Here is a 22,404-nt window from a genome sequence, read left to right on the forward strand (position 1 = left end):
TGTAAATACAAGGGACAGAGAAAAAGAGGGCTGGAAGAACAACCAGATACCAGAAAAGAAACCAGCCTGCAGTGCCGCGGCTGGAGCCACGGCGGTGCCATCTTCTCTCGTAACACCAGGCTCCAGAGAGGAGGGGGACTCAGAATTGAACTCAAAACCAGAGAGGAGATATGCTGGCCTCACGGCCGAGGACGTGGCAGCAGTGCCATACTCCCGGCGGCAGTGGTGAGTTTATCGGACGGCTCCAGATCAGCACGCTCAACAAGCCACCATGCTCCAGAGAGGAGGGGTGGACCCCAAGATGAGGTGAGCAGCTGCAGAACAGCCAGGTGGAATTCAGCAGTTTTTTCAGCACAAGGAGTATCTAAAGCTCCCAGGGGCCAGGCTGAGCATACCCTGCAGGGACTCAGAGCGGAGCTCAAAACCAGAGAAGAAATACACCAGCCTCACAGCCAAGGGCCTGGCAGAGGTGCCATATTGCCAGTGGCTTCTGCAGGAAGTTCACCGAGTCCACTACAGCTCCATCAGCGCACTCAACAATCGTGAATCAAATTTTGGGCGCTAGAGGAGAAATCCCAGTACTGCACTCCCAGGGGCCTGTACAGATAGTCTCCCTGGGTTGGAGATTTTTGCAGTCCAACCCAGTGGGGGAGTGGCAGCAGCAGAGATATCACACCATAGTTGCAGTTCCCTGTGGGAGAATGCCACGCCTGGCACCGCCATGGTCTAAAGGAGCCTTGATTGACTCCCTGTGTCTGAGACTTTGTGATACAACCCAGTAAAGGAGTAGTGGTGACTGAGATACCACAGACTCGAAATCCAGAGCACCTTAAGTGAAGTCATAGTGACTCAGGGAAGAACCCAGAGAAGGCACAAACTTCCGAAATCATGGGAAAGAGGAATAACAATGGAGCAATAAATACCCACAACCCCACAACATCAGAACCTGATAACACAGAAATTCAGAGATCTCTAGAAGATCGAATCAGGAAAATAACTGTAGAAATAATAGAGGACTTTCAAAAAGAGAGTCTAAAAGAGATAAAGGATGCAACCATTGAAATAAAGGCCTCAATTCAAAGTATAAACAACAGATTAGACCACATGGAGAATAGAATCTCACTCCTAGAAGATGATCACTCCAAAATAGAACACATAGTCTCTAATTTAGAAAAAAAAATCCAGCAGCAGGAATCTGACATTGAAGAAATATGGGCCCATTTTAAGAGAGCTAACCTAAGAATAATTGGAATAGAGAAGGGAAAAGAAGGTGAAACCAAAGGGATCAATTTTCTCTTCAAGGAAGTGATAGCAGAAAATTTTCCAAACATAGAGCAAAAGGTCAATACACAGATCGAAGAAACTTACAGAACTCCCTTTAGACAGGATCAGAGAAGATGATCCCCATGCCACATAATTGTCAAAATGACCAATGTGGAAGCCAAGAAGAGAATCTTAAAGGCAACAAAAACAAAAGGCCAAGTGACATTCAGAGGCAAACTAATTAGAATCACTCCAGACTTCCAAAATCAAGCCATGAAAGCTAGAAGGGCGTGGAAAAACATAATCCAAACTCTGAAAGAAAACAACTTCCAGCCAAAAATTTCCTACCCAGCAAAACTATCTATCATATTAGATGGGGAAATAAGAAGCTTCCATAACAAACAGAAACTGAAGGAATTTATGTCTTCAAAACCAGCGCTAGAGAAAATACTCAAGGAGATTAACTGCAAAGAAGAAACAGGTAATACACCCCAGAACCAAAGAAACAAGATTTCCCATCCAGCAGACAACTAAGCAAAGAAGAATAAACAGTATCTCAAACAGAAATAAAATCTTAACATGTTAGGAATTAAAAATTATTTCTCTATAATCACACTGAGTGTAAATGGCCTCAACTCCCCAATAAAAAGACATAAAGTGGCAAAATGGATTAAAAACCAGAATCCATCCATCTGCTGCTTATAAGAAACACACCTTACAAGTAATGATAGTAACAAACTCAAGGTAAAAGGCTGGAGCAAGGTAATCCATGCTAATGGAACTTGAAGACAAGCAGGAGTAGCAACTAAGATATAAGACAAGTCAGACTTCAAACCCAAACTTATTAGAAGATACAAAAAGGTCATATTTTACTGGTAAAAGGAATAATCCAGCAAGAGGAAATAACAATATTCAACATCTATGCCCCAAACATAGGTGCAGCTACTTTCATAAATCAAATTCTTTGTGACATGAAGTCACATATAAATCCCAATACAATAATACTGGGAGACTTCAACACACCTCTCACAACACTAGACTGATCTTCCAGACAAAGGGTCAGTAAAGATGCCTCAGAACTAAAGAGCACCATTAACCAAATGGACCTGTTGGACACATATAGAATATTTCACCCAACTACAGCAGAGTTTACATTGTTCTCAGCTGCTCATGGAACCTTCTACAAAATAGATCACATCCTGGGACACAAAATGAGCACTAGCAAATTTAAAAAATGTTACATACTTCCCTGTGTCATTTCAGACCATAGTAGAATGAAACTAGAAATCAACTATATGAAGACCCAGAGAAGCAACATAAACAGGTGGAGACTGAACACAACACTTCTGAATGAAAAATGGGTGATAGAAGATGTAAGAAGTGAAATAAAGAAATTTCTAGAAACAAATGAAAATAAAGAAACAACATATCAAAACCTCTGAGACACTTTGAAGGCAGTATTAAGAGGAAAATTTATAGCACTGAGTGCTCACATAAGAAAAACAGAAAATCTTCAAATAAATAGCCTAACGACACACCTCAAAGCCCTTGAAAAGCAAGAACAATTGAACCCCAAAGCCAGTAGAAGACAGTAAATTATTAAAATTAGAGAATAAAAAAAGAATACAGAAAATCAACAAAGCCAAAAGCTGGTTTCTTGAAAAAATTAACAAGATAGATAAACCACTAGCCAACCTAATTAAAAAAAAAAGAGAGAATCAACCCAAATTATGAAGATAAGGGATGAAAAAGCAGAAATTACTACTGTTGGTGTAAAAATACAGAGGATTATCAGTAACTACTTTGAAAAACTATACTCCAACAAAATGGAAAATCTAGAGGAAATTGACAACTTCCTAGATAAATACAACCTTCCTAAACTGAGTCAAGAAGATATAGAACACTTAAACCAACCAATAACAATCAAAGAGATTGAAATAGCAATAAAGAGCTTACCGTCAAAGAAAAGCCCAGGACCAGATGGTTTCCCAGGTGAATTCTATAAAACCTTTATAGAAGAGCTAATCCCAATACTCCTCAAACTATTTCACAAAATAGAAAAAACCGGGACTCTCCCAAATGCATTCTATGAAGCCAACATCACACTAATACCCAAACTGAATAAAGACAGTTCAAGGAAGGAAAACTACAGGCCTATATCTCTGATGAACTTGGATGCAAAACTATTAAACAAAATACTAGCAACACGCATTCAAAACCACATCAAGAAAATCATACACCATGACCAGGTAGGGTTCATCCCAGGGATGCAAGGCTGGTTAACATACGAAAATCAATCCATGTAATTCACCATATAAACAGAATCAAGGACAAAAATCACATGATCATTTCAATAGACGCTGAAAAAGCATTTGATAAAATCCAACACCATTTATGATAAAAGCACTGCAGAGAACTGGAATAGAAGGAACATAATTTAACATCATAAAGGCAATCTACAATAAGCCCACTGCCAATATCATATTAAATGGGGAAGAACTTCAATAATTTCCCCTAAAAACAGGAATGAGACAAGGATGTCCATTATCACCACTTCTCTTCAATATAGTACTAGAGACTCTAGCCAGAGCAATAAGGCAATAAAAGGAAATCAGAGGAGTATAAATAGGAAAAGAAGAACTCAAACTTTCACTATTTGCAGATGATATGATACTATATTTAGAAAACCCAACAAACTCAAACAAAAGGCTTATAGAACTGATCAACAAATTCAGCAAAGTATCTGGATACAAAATCAATCTCAAAAAACCAGAAGCTTTTCTGTATACCAACCATAAATTCACTGAAAAAGAAATTCAGAAAACACTTTTACTCAGGATCTCCCACAAAAAAAATGAAATACTTAGGAATAAACTTGACCAAGGAGGTAAAAGATTTCTACAAAGAAAATTATAAAACACTGAAAAAAGAAATCAAAGGAGATCATAGAAGATGGAAGGATCTTCCATGTTCATGGATTGGCAGAATAAATATCATTAAAATGGCTATCCTTCCAAAGTGATCTACAGATTAATGCAATGCCCATTAAACTACCAAGATCATTCCTCACAGACATAGAAAAATCAGTCCTTAAATTTGTCTGGAATAACAAAAAGCCCAGAATAGCCAAGGTAGTTCTCAGTAGCAAAAACCATGCAGGAGAAATCACAATACCTGACTTTAAACTATACTACAAAGCCATTGTAATAAAAACAGCATGGTACTGACACAAAAACAGATATATAGACCAATGGAGCAGAATAGAAGACCCAGAAACAAGCCCACACACTTTCAGCCAATTGATTTTTGACAAAGGGGCCAAAAACATACACTGGAAAAAACGATAGCCTCTTCAACAAATGATGTTGGCAAAACTGGTTAACCATATGCAGAAAATTGGAAATTAATCCTACTTTCTCACTCTGCACAAGCATCAATCCAAGATGAATCAAAGAATTAGAAATTAAACCAGAGACCTTGAAGCTCCTTGAAGAGGGCATAGGTCCAACACTGCAAAACAGAGGCACAGATAAACACTTTCTCAACAAGACCTCAAAGGCACAACAAATTAAAAGTCGAATCAATATGTGGGATTGTATGAAACTGAAGAGCTTCTGTTCAGCAAAGGAAACTATCAAGAACCTAAATCGAAAGCCAACAGAATGGGAGAAGATTTTTGCCACCTACACCACCGATAGAGGACTAATATCTAGAATATACAGAGAACTCAAGAAACTCAACACTAAGAAAACAAAGCATCCAATAACAAAATGGGAAAAATGAACTAAATAGACACTTCACAAAATAAGAAATTCAAATGGCCAATAAATGCATGAAAAAATGCTCAACAGCACTGGCAATCAGAGAGATGCAAATCAAAACTACCCTGAGATTTCACCTAACTCCAACTAGAATGGCAATCATTCAAACACAAACAATGCCGGGCGTGGTGGCACACGCTTGTAATCCCCACGCTTGGGAAGTTGAGACAGGAGGATCGTGCAGGTTTGAAGCTAGCTTCAGCTGCATAGTGAGGCTCTCAGCAACTTAGTGAGAATCTGTTTCCAAATAAAATATAAAATGGGTCTCGGAGTATAGCCTGGAAGTAGAAAGCCTCTGGGTTCTACCCCTAGTACCACCACCAAAAAAAAAAAAGAAAAATCCACAAACAACAGATGCTGGCGAGGATGTGGAAAAGTGGGAACTCTAAGACATTGTTGGTGGGATTGCAAATTAGTGCAACCACTTTGGAAAACTGTATGGAGAATCTTCAGAAGGATGGGAACAAATCTACCATTTAATCCAGCAATACCACTTTTGGGTATCTACCCAAAAGATAGGAAGCCAAACTACCAAACTAATGCATGTGTATCTATGTTCATAGCTGCACAATTCACCATAGCCAAACTATGGAACCAGCCAAGATGTCCATTAACAGATGAATGAATTACAAAACTGTGGGATATGTACACAATGGAATTTTACTCAGCCATTAAAAAAAACTCAGTCACATCATTTTCAGGGAAATGGATGGAACTGGAGGACATTATGCTAAGTGAGATTAGTTAGTCACAAAAAATAAGAAATCAGATGCTTTTCCTAATATGTGAGAGTTAGGGAGAAATGGGTCATGGGAGGAGCTCTCGATGAAAAAGGAAATCCTATAGAGGAGCAAACAAGGCAACCTAAAGGAGGAGAAAGGAGGGGAGAAGAGGAAAATCTCTAAAACACACAATATACTTAAACATATCGAAGTCAACTACTAAGCCAAGCAAGGGAAGGAGGGACAGGAGGGAATGGGGTGGAAATTGGGTAGGGGTTAAATCAGTGATGTATACAGGTATGTACATACAAGTTTTTTACCCCAACATGATGTATGAATATAATGCACCAATAAAAAATTTAAAAAAAGAATGAAAACCAGAATACCAAACTAATGCGTGAGAAACCACGTTCATAGTTGCACAGTTCACCATTGCCAAACTGTGGAACCAGCCAATAAGTCCTTCAATGGATGAGTGGATTTCAAAACTATGGGATGTGTACACAATGGAATTTTGCCCAGCTATAAGGGAGAACAAAATTATGGCATTTACAGTGAAATGTTACAAAAAATAAGAAATCAGATGCTTTTCCTAATGTGTGAAAACTAGGGAGAAGTGGGTAACAGGAGGAACTCTAGATGAAGAAGGGATTGTATAGAGGAGCAATTATGGTGACCTATCTGAGGGGATGGGAGGGAGGAAGAGGAAAACTCTCTAAAGCACATATATACTTAAACATATCAATCAGGAAGCCAAGCATGGGTTGGAGGGTGGGGGAGGGAAGGGGTTAGAGATTCCGTAAGGGCTGATTGGGTGATGTGTGCATGTGTATCTCCACAAGTTTTTTATCCCATCAAGATGTATGACTGCAATGCACCAATAAAAATTTATTTTAAAAGTTTTGTTTTGTTATAAAAATCAGCCTTTCATGTTATATGATGAGTGCATAACAGTACCTCATTTGGTTCTAATTTTAATTTCTCTGATGGATACCAATGCTGAGAACCTTTTTATGAGCATTCACTTACCATTCGCATATTGTCTTCTGGTGTAGTGACTGTTGAAATTTTTTGGCCAAATTTTATTGGGTTGTTTGACTTTTATTGAGTTGTAAGATTCTTTGTATATTTTAAACATAAATTGTTTATTAGATATACATTTTACAAGAATTTTTCTTGCTTTTCATTTTCTGAGTGATTGCTTTGAAGAGCAAAAGTCTAATTTTGATGATGTCCAATTTATTTTTTATTTGTATTATGTGCTTTCTATGTTTTATCTAAAAGAGTTTTTCTTTACTTAAGGTCATGAAAGTATTTTTTCATATGTTCTTAACACACTTAAAAAATAATCTTAAGCTGGGCATGGTGATGCATGCTTGTAATCTCAGCATTTGGGAGGCTGAGATAGGAGGATTGCAGTTCATGGCCAGCCTCAGCTACTTAAGTGAGGCCCTTTGCAATTCAGTGAAACCTGGTTTCAAAATAAAGAATAAAAAAATAGGGCTGTAGGTGTAGCTCAAAGGTAGAATGCACCTGGGTTCCATCCTCAGTACTGCAAAATCATCATCATCGTTTTTATCATCATCATCATCATCATCATCTTAGGTTTTATGTTGAGGTAGATGATCCATTTAGAGTTGATTTCTTATGTAGTGGGAGGTTTCTTCTTTTTTTCCTATAGGGTTATCTGAATGTTTCAGCAGTATTTATTGAAGAGCCTGTTTTTCCCCATTGAATGTCCTTGGTGCTTTTTCACCAACTGATCAATCACATGTATGTTAAACCAATGGTTCTCAACCAAGAGCCACTTTGCTTCCTAGAAACATATGGCAAATGTTTGGAGAAATTTTCATTTGTCTCTCATCAGAGAATGCTACTGTCATCTAGTGGGAGGAGATCAGAGATGCTGATCAACATTCTGTGGTGAACAGGACAGCTCCCAACAAAACTTATGCAGGCGAAAATGTTGCCAGGGTAGCCTTAATAAAACCTGCGTTAGGATAGTCCTGAACTCTGTTCTGTTTCATTGATGGTGATGAGAGGCTGGTAAACATTTACTTAAAGGTTCAGAGAATAAATATTTTTGGCTTGAGGGCCATGTATCTTTAGCATAACTTCTCCACTCTGCTGTTGTAGTGCAAAAGCAGCCACAGATGATACATAAACAGATGGGAATGGCTGTACTCCAATAAAACTTTATTTGCAAAAACAGGCAGCTGGTCTGTGGCTTGTGGTTTGCCTTCCTCTGATCCAGATGTCTATCCTTATGCCAACATCACATTTTGTGACAACTGACTTACTTTATAGTAAGTAAGTCTTAGAGTCAGGCAGTGCAAATACGCCATCTTCCCCCCTTTGAAATTTTAAAACAAACTTCTCAAATTTTACAAAAGTCTGCTGGAATTTTAGTTGAAATTGTCTTGAGTCTATAGACCAATTTCAAGAGTGTTATGGACTGAACTATGTACCTCCAAATGCATATGTCAAAGCCTGAATCTGTCTCTATTTCCTCAGAATATGACTATATTTTGAGCAAGGGCATTTAAAGAGTCCATTAGGGGGAAGTCATAATCCAGTGTGACAGGAGCCCTTTTGGAAAAAGAAGAAATGAGGGATGCATGTCACAGGGTGAGGCCAGGTGAGGCCACAGTGAGAAGGTGCTCACCTGCAGGCCTAGAAGACACACTCGCTCAGGCAATACCACACCTGCCAACACCATGATCTTGGAGTTCCAGCTTCCAGGACCCTGAGAGGATACATTTTTGTTGTTTAAGCCAGGCTGTCTATGGCATTTTGTTACAGCAGCCCTACAATACTAATATGAGGAGAATTAGATTTCTTAGGAGTATTGAGTCTGCTAATCTATAAATATAGCATTTTGTGCCACCCGGTTAAAAATTCTCTCTTTCAACAGTACTTTGTAGTTTTTACTATATAAGTCTGGCACCTATTCTGTTAATTTTATCTATGGTGGCAGAACAAACCATCCAAATCTTTGTGACAAAAAGCAATTTTTAGAAAATTCTCCCAAATTCTGTGGATAAGAAATTTAACAAGACCCAGGAAGGATACCTGCTCTGTCATCTGGGGCCCCGGAGACTGAAATGGCTAGGAATGCCTCTAGTGTGTACAGGTTGGAATCCTTCACAGGCTTTCTCCTGCAAGGGTTTAATGCTGGGGCCAGGACAAGCTGAAGGCTTGGCTCAGTGTTGAAGCTACACATAGTCTGTCTATGTGGCTTGGGATCCTGACTGCGTATCAGCTGGTTTCCAGGGGAGTTTATTCTGACAGGGCCCATCCAGAGCCAGTGTTCTGAGAGGCAGAGGGTATAAAGCTTCTCTTTATTTAGCTTCAAAGATCTCAGATTGTTTCTTCTACTGCCATTCTTGTTTAATCCATGTTTATGGAAAAGGAACTTAGACCCTCCTCTTAGAAGACTGGTAAGGTCACGCTAAAGATGAGCATCTGGGTTGGCAGACATTCTTGTGGCTATCTTTAGAAAATTCAAATGGCCACCATTGTCTTTCTCACACCCTTCCACATAGGAAAACATTCACACATTCACTTTTTAATGTCTCTTTCTCATTACTGCTTGATGCTAATGCTTAAGGTCCAATATCCCATCATCTAAATCATGTCCAGGTGTAGTATGAAGACATTATGAATTAGTTACTTGTTATTTCCCATCCTACAGCCAATACATACTGTTGTGACAGGCGTGTGAGAGCTGCAACAGATCTTATTTAAAGGTGGAAACCAGGGCAGTCCTAGGCTATGACAGTTCTGAAATTTATTTATTTGTTTTGGTGGTACTGGGGTTCCTGGAAACCCTTCTACTTCTGGGTTACACTCCCAGACCTATTTTTAAATATTTTTATTTGGAAACGATCTCTTAAGCCAGCGCGGCTGGCTTTGAACCTGAGCGATCCTCCTGTCTCCGCCTCCCAAGCGCGGGGATTACAAGTGTGCGCCACCATGCCCAGTGACAGTTCTGAAATTTAGCTGGGCATATGTAGCCTGGTTCTTGACCAGGACTCAGTCTTGCTGCCTGAGGGTTGCACATGGCGACCTTTGGCTTTACTTTCCGAATCATTTTTTTCTTTTTCATGAAAAAAAAAAATGCCATGTTTGTAAATGAGTAGTTTCCTTGGGCTGTTTATGGGTGCCTTGTAAGGCTGCTAGGATAAGCCATCCTTATGATTATTAACCCAAATAAGAAACAAAAGGAATTTTAGATAAATGAGGAGAGAGATGAGTAGAATCATGGAAGGGGATTGTGGGAGGGATGGGGGGAAGAGATAAAAAGAGGCTTTAGGAAACAACTCAAATAATGTTATAACCATGTATGAACATATCACCACCAATATCACTCAAAGCACCAGAAGGAAGGAGTGGGGAGCAGATGGAATGTGGAAAGAAATACAGCAAATATGCATACTTGGGTCACTTTGAATTCACTGTCATGTATAGTTACATTGAACCAATAAAAATTATATAAAAAGAAAATATATTAAAAAAAAAACCTCTTGTTCAATAAAGGGCATCATGGACAAACATACCTGGATCTCCCTAAAGCGTTATTGTTTGTCTAAAGAGATGTATTAACTATTCCTGATTTCTGAACAAAGGATTTTTATAGTCACATCCTTGGCTTCATCTTTATTATGAGATCACATTTCCATTCAGGCCACTTTTTTTTTTTTTTTTTTTGGTGGTACTGGGGATGGAACTCAGGGGCCTTCTACCTCCATGCTACACTCTCAGACCTATTTTATATTTTATTTGGAAACAGGGTCTCTTAAACCAGCTAAGCTGGCTTTGAACCTGCCTGATTCTCCTGTCTCAGCCTCCCAAGAGCAGGGATTACAAGCGTGCACCACCATGCCCAGCTAAGGCCACTTTTTAAAAATTTAATTTGTATTTTTTTATAAGTGGAATATATTGAGAGTGGTGTACATTTACATTGTGCTTCATGCCCTTCCCCTCCCCCCCCAATAGAGAGTGTCCAGGTTAATCATGTTGTATTTATGCTATTACACATATTCGTATGTAGCTCCTCCATTGAACAACCTCAGCTTTCTTCCTCTCCTATCCTTCCGTTCAAGCTTTGCTGAGATTTCCCCTCCATCATCTGGAATCCCTCTGGTATTACCACTACTCCAGTACTAGCTTGAACATATTAGAGAAAACATATGTCCCTTCTCTTTCTGTGCTTGACTAATCTCACTTAACATAATGTTCTCTAGTTCCTTCCATCTTCTTGCAAATGCTATTATTTCATTTTTCTTTATAGCTGAATAGAATTCCATTGTGTGTACTTCCCATAATTTTGCAATCCACTCATCTGTTGATGGAGATCTAGGTTGGTTCCATATTTTGGCTATTACAAACTGTGCTGCTATGAACATGGGTATGCATATGTTAACATAGTTCTCTGATTTCAACCCCTTTGGAAAGATACCCAGGAGTGGTATAGCTGGATAAGTTTTCTAAGGAATCTCCATACTGATCTCCATAGTGGCTGAACTACTTTGCACTCCCACCAACAGTGTAAAAGAGTTCCTCTTTCCCCACATCCTTGAGAGCAATTGTTGTTTTTTGATTTCTTTATGTTTGCCACTCTGATTGGGGTTAGATGGAATCTCAGCGTAGTTTTGATTTGCATCTCCCTGATGGCTAGTGATGTTTAACATCTTTTCATGTATCTATTGACCATTTGTATCTCTTTTGTGAAATATCTATTCATTTCAGTTGCCCATTTCTTGATTGAATTGTTTGTTTTGCTGGTGTAGAGTCTTTTGAGCTCTTTGTATATTCTGGATATTAGCCCCCTATCAGAGTGGTGGCTGGTAAAGATCTCCCATTCTGTAGGCTTCCTCTTTAGGTTCTTGATGGTTTCCTTTGATGAGAAGAAACTTTTTAGTTTGAAGAGATCCCACTTATTAATTCTTGCTTTAATTTCCTGCGCTTTGGACATCTTATTGAGAAAGTTACTCCCTGTACCTATGTGTTGAAGTGTAGATCCTATGCCTTTCTCTAATAACTTCACAGTCTCTGGTCTAATTTCTAAGTCTTGGATCCATTTCGAGTTGATTCCTGTGCATGGTGAGAAGTAAGGATTCAGATCCAACTTTCTACAAATGGATAGCCAGTTCTCCCAGCACCATTTGTTGAAAAGGCTGTCTTTTCTCCAACATGAGTTTGGCCTCTTTGTCAAAGATCAGTTGACTATAGATGTGTGGGTTTGTTTCTGTATCTTCTATTCTGTTCCAATGGTCAGTCTGCCTATTGTTGTGCCAATACCATGCTGTTTTTACTACTATTGCTCTATAGTATAATTTGAACTCTGGGATTGTGATGCCTCCTGCCTGGTTCTTATTGCTGAGAATTGCTTTGGCTATTCTGGGTCTTTTCTTCCTCCATACAAAATTCATAACTGATTTTTCCAGGTCTATGAGAAATGTTGTTGGTATTTTAATGGGGATTTCATTGAATCTATAAATCACTTTTGGCAGAATGGCCATTTTGATGATATTAATTCTGCCTATCCATGAGCAAGGGAGATCTTTCCATCTTCCAAGTTCTTCTTCAATTTCTTTTTTTTAACATTTTGTAGTTTTCTCTGTAGAAGTCTTTTACATCTTTGGTTAGGTTTATTCCTATGTATTTTATTGGTTTAGAGGTAATAGTAAATGGAATAGTTTTCTTTATTTCTTTTGCTGTGGATTCATTGTTGTCATAAAGAAAAGCAACTGATTTCTTTAGGTTGTTTTTGTATCCTGCAACTTTGCTGAATTGATTAATCAGCTCCAGAAGTCTTTTGGTTGAGTTCATTGGATCTTCTAGATAAAGAATCATATCATCTGCAAATAAGGATAGTTTTAGCTCCTCTCTTCCTATTTGAATTCCTTTGATTTCCTTTTCTTGTCTTATTGCTGTGGCAAGAGTCTCAAGGACTATATTGAAAAGGAGAGGTGATAATGGGCATCCTTGTCTTGTGCCTGATTTGAAAGGGAATTCTTGCAGTTTTTCTCCATTCAATATGATGTTGGCTTTGGGTTTATTGTATATAGCCTTAATGATGTTGAAATATGTTCCTTCTATTCCAATTTTCTGCAGTGTTTTTAACATAAATGGGTGTTGGATTTTGTCGAATGCTTTTTTGGCATCTATTGAAATGATCATGTGGTTTTTGTTCTTAGTTCTATTTATGTGGTGAATAACATGTATTGATTTGTGTATGTTGAACCAGCCAGCTAAGGCCACTTTTTTCCTTGAGAAAATTTTACTGGTTTGAAAACTTTACATTTTCTCTAAACTACTTGAAAACTTAATAATTCTTTTTTTTGGATAATCTCTATCTGTATCTTATGATATGCAACAAAAAGAACCCAAGCAGACTCCTCAACATTCTGCCCAGAGGAAAAAAACAAAAAACAAAAGAACAACAACCTGAAGCTCAATCATTACATTTATTATGCACATTGCTTGCCTCCCACATCTACACACAGAACAGTGTTGCCAAAATTCCCAGCATTATATAACATAAATCCCTTTTTTATATAGCTTTCAATAATGTTTTTGTCATTTTTCTTTAGGCTGTCACCATGGCTTCCTCAAGCTCATCAGACTTCTCCTGCTACCTTGTCTTCAAACTAATGTCACATAGTTTAGGGCTATTGTCTAATGTTTCTGCCCACCTCCCTCCTGTTCATCTGTGAAACCCTAACTCCCAAGATGATGGTATTGAGAGGTGGGACCTTTAAAGGGTGATTAGGCCATGAGAGTGGGATCCTCATGGCTGAGATAAATACCCTCATAAAATATGTGCAAAGGAGTTCAGTTACTTCCTTCACCATCAGACGACACAGCAAGGTGGCACTGTTTATGAGGAATAGCTCTCACCTCTCACCATGTCTGCTGGCTTCTTGATCCTTGACTTCCCAACCTCCAGAACTGAAAAATAAATTTCTGTTGTTTATAAGACATTCCGTTTATGGCATTTGTCATAGCATTCTGAATAGACTAAGACAGAAATTCAGGGGACTTTTTCAGATGTGATTTTATTGGTGCATTATAGTCTCACATTATAATGTAAATCATGTTGATAATGACATACATGCATACAACACTTGATCCCCCCACCTCCCCATTTTACTCCCTTCCAATACAGAGTACTGAGATCAACGTTGGTATATTCACACACATACAAATAGTCCATGATGGTATCAATGAGCCTCAGTCTTCCTCCTCTTCTTCCCTTAGGCCTCCTGCCTGGCTCCACTGAGGTTTCTCCTCCATTATCTAGTGTCCCTCTAGTATCCCAATTACTTCCTAGATTGTGCATATTAAAGAACTCATATGACTCTTTACTTTCTGTGACTGGCTAATCTCACTTAACATAATGTTTTCCAGGTTCTTCCATTTTCTTGCAAATGACATAAATTTTGTTCTTCTTTATTGCTGAATAGAATTTCATTGTATTTCCTATAATTTTGTAATCCATTTGTCTGTTGATGGATACCTAGATTCTATCAAACCCCAATCTGAATGGTAATCAGTAAGAAGTCAAATAACAATAAATGTTGGTGAGGATACAGTGAAATAGGAAGTCTTCTACACTGTTGGTGGGAGAGCAAACTAGTTCAGCCACTTTGGAGATCTGTGTGGAGATTCCTTAGAAAACTGGGGATGGAGCCACCATTGATCCTGCTATATTACTCCTGGGTTTCTATCCAAAGAGGTTTAAACCAGAGATCTGAAGTAATATATTCAAGATGTATAATTATATACCAATTAATAGACTGTAGCCAACCATTTTGTTGTATAGTCAGGGACTTTGAGTGACCATGATGAGAAAAATGGTGACAAAGTAATCTAGGAAAGAGGTATATGGATAGAGCTCTTTAGATGGGCAGAAAACATGACGCTATCTGTGTTCCACATGGATACTTACCAAAGGATGACCTCAGGGTTTAAGTAGCTAGGATTATCTGTTGTGTGGGTACCAGTTGTCTTTTTTCCCAGCCATCCCTGTGCTCACTAAATGGGCTCATGAGCAAAGTGGTCACAGTGGCAATAATGTAGGACGTGCATGTCTCAGCAATATGGCCTTCCAATGACCAAGGCTGTCCTGGCTACAGCCACTGTTGAGTGCCCAGTTTTCTAGTAGCAGAGACCAATTCTGAGCCTTCAGTATGGTCCCAATAACTAGGGTGATTAGTCATCTATCTGATGGCTGGCTGATTACATCACATCGTTTCTATTCTGGAAGAGGTAATGTTTTGTCCTTACTTTATTAGACACTACAGATATGGATTTTCCTTCCCTCCATGCAATACTTCTGCCTAAAGTACTATTTATGAATTTAAAGAATGTCTAATCCACTGTCGTGTTATTCCACACAGCACTGATTAGGACTAAGGATCTTATTTCTCAGCCAAAGAAGTGTGATAATAGGCTAATGTTCATAGAAGTCACTATTCTTATATTCTCCACCATCCTAAAAGCAGTTGGCTTGATATAATACTAGATGGAGAAATGTGAAGCTATGAACATAGATACGCATGCATTCATTTGGTTTCCTTTCTTTTGGGTAGATACCCAGAAGTGGTATTGCTGGGTTAAATGGTAAATCTGTTCCCATTCTTCTGAGGATTCTCCAAACTGATTTTTAAAGTGGTTGCACTAATTTGCAATCCCACCAACAATGTTTTAGAGTTCCCACTTTTCCACATCCTCGCCAGCATTTGTTGTTGTTTGTGTTTTGAATGATTGCCATTCTAGTTGGAGTTAGGTGAAATCTCAGGGTAGTTTTGATTTGCATCACTCTGATTGCCAATGATGTTGAGCATTTCTTCATGCATTTATTGGCCATTTGAATTTCTTCTTTTGTGAAGTGTCTATTTAATTCACTGGCCCATTTTTTGATTGGGTCATTTGTGTTCTTAGTGCTGACTTTCTTGAGTTCTCTGTATATTCTAGATATTAGTCCTCTATCAGTGGTGTAGGTGGCAAAAATTTTCTCCCATTCTGTTGGCTCTCGATTGATATTCTTGATAGTTTCCTTTGCTGTAGAGAAGCTCTTTAGTTTCATGCAATCCCACATATTGATTCATCTTTTAGTTTCTTGTGCCTTTGGGGTCTTGTTCAGAAAGTTTTTAATCTATGCCAATGTGTTACAGTGTTGGAACTATGCCCTCTTCAAGGAGCCTCAAGGTCTCTGGTCTAATGTCCAAGTCTTTGATAATCTTTTTTTTTTTTTAAAGCTAGAAGATATATATTTTCTGATTTCAAACCATATAAAGCTACAATAATTGAAACAGTGTAGTACTATTCTAAAGGCAGATATATAAACCATTGGAGTTAAATAAAAGCCTAGAGCTAAATTCTTCCCTATACTGTCAAGTTATTTTTGACAAGGTTTCCACGAACATTTGGTGGTGGAAATAATAATCTTTTAACTAAATATTGTTGAAAAATAATAATTACATGGAAAAGAATAAAATTGGACCCTTACCTAATCCCATATACAAATATTAACTCAAAATAGATAATAGACCTAAATATAAATCTTAAGACTATAAACTTTTAGGAGAAAATCTGGGTCATAAAACCTCACAACATTGAAATTGGCAGTGATTTCTTGGTTATGATTTCAATGGCACAGGCAACAGAGGAGTATACAGACTCCCTAAAAAATAAAAAAAAATTGTATATCCAGAGACAATGTAAACAGAGTTAACAGTTACTAATAGAATGGGATAAAATATTTCCAATTGCTATATCTGAAGGTATATTAATATTCCAACTAGAAATCCTAAAATTTAACAACAATAAAAGCAAACAATACCATTTAGAGATAGGCAAAAGACTAACATAAATAATGAATCTCCACAGATAACCAATCTTAGTTGTCTGTTGGATGGAAACTCTTGTTTCTCTGGTTCTGGTGTGTGTTACCTATTTCTTCCTTGTAGTTAATCTCTTTTGAGTATTTTCTCTAGCGCCGGTTTTGAAGACATAAATTCCTTCAGTTTCTGTTTGTCATGGAAGCTTCTTGTTTTTCCATCTAATCTGATAGAAAGTTTTGCTGGATAGGAAATTTTTGGCTGGAAGTTGTTTTCTTTCAGAGTTTGGAATATGTTACTCCAAGCCCTTCTGGCTCTCATGACTTGGTTTGGGAAGTCTGGAGTGATTCTAATTGGTTTGCCTCTGAATGTCACTTGGCCCTTTGTTTTTATTGCCTTTAAGATTCTCTGCTTGGCTTCCACATTGGTCATTTTGACAATTATGTGGCGTGGGGATCCTCTTCTCCGATCCTGTCTAAAGGGAGTTCTATAAGTTTCCTGGATCTGTGTATCAACCTCTTGCTCTATGTTTGGAAAATTTTCTGCTATTACTTCTTTGAAGAGATTGTTGATCCCTTTGGTTTCACTTTCTTTTCCCTCCTCTATTCCAATTATTCTTAGGTTAGCTCTCTTAAAATGGGCCCATATTTCTTCAATATCAGATTCCTGTTGTCGGATATTTTTTTCTAGATTAGAAACTATGCGTTCATTTTTGGAATGATCATCTTCTAAGAGCGAGATTCTGTTCTCCATGTGTTCTAATCGGTTGTTTGTGCTTTGAATCGAGGCCTTTACTTCATTAATTGCATCCTTTATCTCTTTTTGGCTCTCTCTGAGTTCTTTTCGAAGCACCTCTATTATTTCTACAGTTATTTTCCTGATTTGATCTTCTAGAAATCTCTGATTTTCTGTTTTATCGGGTTCTGATGTTGTGGGGTTGTGGGCATTCATTGCTCCAGTATTATTCCTCTTTCCCATGATTTGGGAAGTTTGTGCCTTCTCTGGGTTCTTCCCTTGGGTCACTATGACTTCCCTTAAGGTGTTCTGGATCTCGAGTCAGTAGTATCTCGGACCCCACTACTCCTTTACTGGGTTTTATCGCAGAGTCTCCGACCCAGAGAGTCGATAGAGGCTGCTTTAGACTGTGGGGGGTGCCAGGTTGCACGTTCTCCTATGGTGTGATATCTCTGCCACCACCCCTCCCCCACTGGGTCAAGTCCCAGTGAGTACAGTACTGGGATTTCTCCTCTGTGGCCCGCAATTTGACTCACTGTTCTTGAGTACGCAGATGTAGCTATACTGGATTCGGTGAATTTTCTGCTGCTGCCGCCGGTGGCAATATGGCGCCGCTGCTACGCCCTCGGCTATGGGGCTGGCGTTTTTCTTCTTGATTTTGATTTCTTCTGAATCCCTGCAGCGTGTGCTGAGCTCGGCCACTGGGAGCTTTAGATGCTCTCTGCGCGGAGAAATCCCGCCTGGCTGTTCCGCAGTGGCTCACCTCGGCTTGCTGTAGCCGTCCCGTGAATTCGCTGGTGCCGCCGGCAGTATGGCGCTGCTGCCGCGTCTGCCGCCGTGTCTGCCGCGTCTGCCGCGTCCTTGGGTGCAAGGCCGGTTATCTCCTCTGTGGCTCTGTTCTCAGTCCGCTTTCTCTCTGGAGCCTGGTGATTTTTTGTTTCACTGGTGATGTTGTTTTCTGGCTATGAAAGACGCTGATTTTGTGGTAATGGAGATTTGTTGTTAGCGGGGCTCTTAAGCCCCGCTTTTCTCGGTCGCCATCTTTCCGGAAGTCCCTTTGATAATCTTAAATTGACTCTTGTGCAGGATGAGAAAGTGGGATATATTTCCATTCTTCTCCATATGGTTAGCCAGTTTTGTTAACATCATTTGTTGAACAGGCTATATTTTTTTCCAGTGTATCTTTTTGGACCCTTTGTCAAAAATCAATTGGATGTAAGTGTGTGGATTTGTTTCTGAGTCTTCTATTCTGCTCCATTTGTCTATGTATCTGTTTTTGTGCTAGTACCATGCTGTTTTTATTACAATGGCTTTGTAGTCTAGTTTAAAGTCAGGTATTGTGATTCCTCCTGCATGGTTTTTGTTGCTGAGAACTACTTTGGCTATTCTGGGTTTTTTTGTTGTTCCAAATAAATTTAAGGACCGATTTTTCTATGTCTGTGAGAAATTATCTTGGTAATTTAATGGGTGTTATGTTGAATCTGTAGATCACTTTTGGAAATATGGCCATTTTGATTATATTTATTCTGCCTATCCATGAACATGAAATATCTTCTAAGATCTTCTTCGGTTTCTTTTTTCAATGTTTTATATTTTTCTTTGTAGAGGTCTTTTACCTCCTTGGTCAAGTTTATTCCTAAGCATTTTATTTTTTGTGGGAAATTCTGAGTGGAAGTGTTTTCTGAATTTCTTTTTCAGTGGATTTATGGTTGGTATACAGAAAAGCTTCTGATTTTTTATGACTGATTTTGTATCCAGACACTTTACTGAATTTGTTGATCAGTTCTATAAGCCTTTTGGTTGAGTTTGTTGGGTCTTCTAAGTATAGTATCATGTCATCTGCAAGTGAAAGTTTGAATTCTTTTTTTTTCTATTTGTACTCCTTTGATTTCCTTTTCTTGCCTTATTGCTCTGGCTAGAGTCTCAAGTACTATATTGAAGAGAAGTGGTGATAATGGACATCCTTGTCTTGTTCCTGTTTTTAAGGGGAATTCTCGAAGTTTTTCCCCATTTAATATGATGTTGGCTGTGGGTTTATTGTAGATTGCCTTTATGATGTTAAGTTATGTTCTTTCTATTCCAATTCTCTGCAGTGTTTTTTTTTTATCATAAATGGATGTTGGATTTTATCAAATGCTTTTTCCGTGTCTATTGAAATGATCCTGTGATTTTTGTCTTTGGTTCTGTTTATATGGTGAATTACATGGATTGCTTTTTGTATGTTGAACCAGCCTTGCGTCCCTGGGATGAACCCTACCTGGTCATGGTGTATGATTTTCTTGATGTGGTTTTGAATGTGTGTTACTAGCATTTTGTTTAGCAGTTTTGCATCAAAATTCATCAAAGACATAGGCCTGTAGTTTTCCTTCCTTGAACTCTCTTTACTTGGTTTTGGTATTAATGCGATGTTGGCTTCATAGAATGTATTTGGAAGAGTCCCATTTTTTTTCGACTTCACAAAATAGAATGAGGAGTATTGGGATTAGCTCTTCTATAAAGGCTTTATAAAATTCACTTGGGAAACCATCTGGTCCTGGGATTTTCTTTGATGGTAAGCTCTTTATTGCTGTTTCAATCTCTTTGATTGCTATTTATTGGTTTAAATTTTCTATATCTTCTTGACTCAGTTTAGGAAGGTTGTATTTATCTAAAAAGTTGTCAATTTCCTCCAGGTTTTCCACTTTGCTGGAGTAGAGTTTTCAAAGTAGTTTCTGGCAATCTTCTAGATTTCTACACTATCAGTAGTGATATCTTCTTTTTCATCTCTTATCCTCATAATTTGGGTTAATTCTCTTTTTTTTAGTTAGGTTTCCTAGTGGTTTATCTATCTTGTTAATGTTTTTGAGAAACCAGCTTTTGTATTTTCTGTATTTTTAAAATTTCTACTTCTTGATTTTTGCTCTAATTTTTAATAATTTCCTGTCTTCTACTGGCTTTGGAGTTAGATTGTTCCCATTTTTCAAGGGCTTTGAAGTGTGGCATTAAGTTATTTATTTGATGATTTTCTGTTTTTCTTATGTGAGCACTCAGTGCTATAAATTTTCCTCTTAATACTGCCTTCAAAGTGTCCCAGAGGTCTTGCTATGTTTTATCTCTATTTTTGTTTTTTTCTAGAAATTTCTTGATTTCTCCCCTTACTTCTTCTATGACCCATTCTTCATTTAAAAGTGTGGTGTTCAGTCTCCACATGTTTATGTGGTTTTTCTGGGTTTTCTTATTTTATTTCTAATTTCATTCCATTATGGTCTGAAAATAAGGGGGAATATGTCACAGTTTTTGAAGTTGCTAGTGTTCACTTTGTGGCCCAGGATGTAATCTATTTTGGAGAAGATTTCTGTGAGCAGCTGAGAAAAATGTGAACTCTATTATAGTTGGGTGGAATGTTCTATATGTATCTAACAGGTTTGTTTGATTAATGGTGGTCTTTATTTGTGAGGCATCTTTACTGACCTTTTGTCTAGATCGGTCTAATGGTATGAAAGGGGTGTTGAAGTCTTCTAGTATTATTGTATTGGAATTTATGTGTGACTTCATGTCACAAAGAGTTTGTTTTATGAAAATAGCTGCACCTACGTTTGGGGCATAGATGTTAATTACTGTTATTTCCTCTTTCTGGATTATTCCTTTTTCCAGTAAAAAAAAAAAAAAAATGACCTTCTTTGTCTCTTCTAATAGGCTTGGGCTTGAAGTCTAACTTGTCTGATATCATAGTTGCTACTCCTGCTTGTCTTTGAGTTTCATTGGTATGGATTAATGTTTTATAATTTTCATCATAGGGGTCTTTTACCTCTTTGGTTAGGTTTATTCCTAGGTATTTTATTTGTTTTGAGGTTATTATGAATGAGATTGATTTCTGTATTTCTTTCTCTACAGATTCATGGTTGGAAAATAGAAAAGCTACTGATTTAAGTTAATTTTGCATCTTGCTACTTTGCTATATTAGTTAATCAGCTCTAGTAGTCTTGGTTAAGCTTTGTGGGTTTCTAGATATAGAATTGTGTCATCTGGAAACAAAGATAATTTTAATTCTTCCTTTTCTATTTGAATTTATTTGATATCCTTCTCTTGTCTTATTGCTCTGGCAAGAGTCTCAAGGACTATATTAAAGGAAATTACTGCAGTTTTTTTCCATTTAATATAATGTTGGCTTTGGGTTTATTGTATATTACCTTAATGATATTGAGATATGTTCCAATTTCCGCAATTTTTTTAAACATGAAATGGGTGTTGGATTTTGTCAAATGCTTTTTCAGGATCTATTGATATGATGGTGTGATTTTTATTCTTAGTTATATTTATGTGGTGAATAACATGTATTGATTTTCATATGCTGAACCAGCATTGCTTTCCTGAGATGAAACCAAGTTGGTAGTGGTGTACAGCTTTCTTGATGTGATTTTGAATGCATGTGGCTAGTATTTTGTTTAGAATTTTTGCATCTATGTTCACCAATGATATTGGTCTGTAATTTTCTTTTCTTGAGATATCTTTATTTGATGTTGTTTTGAATGTGAAACTGGCTTTATAAAAGGAGTTTGAAAAAATTCCACCACTTTATATTTTAAGAAATAACTTGTAACATAATGGGTTTCATTCTTCTCTAAAAGTTTTGTAGAATTCAGCTGGAAACTCATTTGTATCTGGGCTTTTCTTTGCTTGCTATTGGGCCACTTAGGTTTTCTATATCCTCTTGGCTCAACTTAAGTAGGTTTATGTGTTCTGATGATCCTCAAAGTTTCTTTACTGTCCATGGTGGTGTCTCCTTTATCATCTGATTTTAATGATTTGGGTTGATTCTCTTTTTCTTTTGGTTAGGTTGGCTAGGGGCTTGTCAATCATTTTAATCATTTCAAAGAGCCAGATTTTTTATTTGTTGATCCTTCTTATTACTTTTTTATTCTCTACTTCATTTATTTCTTCTCTGACTTTAATTATTTTCTGCCTTCTGCTGGCTTTGGGGTTGTACTGTTTCTGTTTTTCAAGGTTCTTGAGGTATGTCATTAGGTTGTCTAT

This window comes from Muscardinus avellanarius (genome assembly GCF_963383645.1).
Source record: "Muscardinus avellanarius genome assembly, chromosome: 3".
Lineage (NCBI taxonomy): Eukaryota > Metazoa > Chordata > Mammalia > Rodentia > Gliridae > Muscardinus > Muscardinus avellanarius.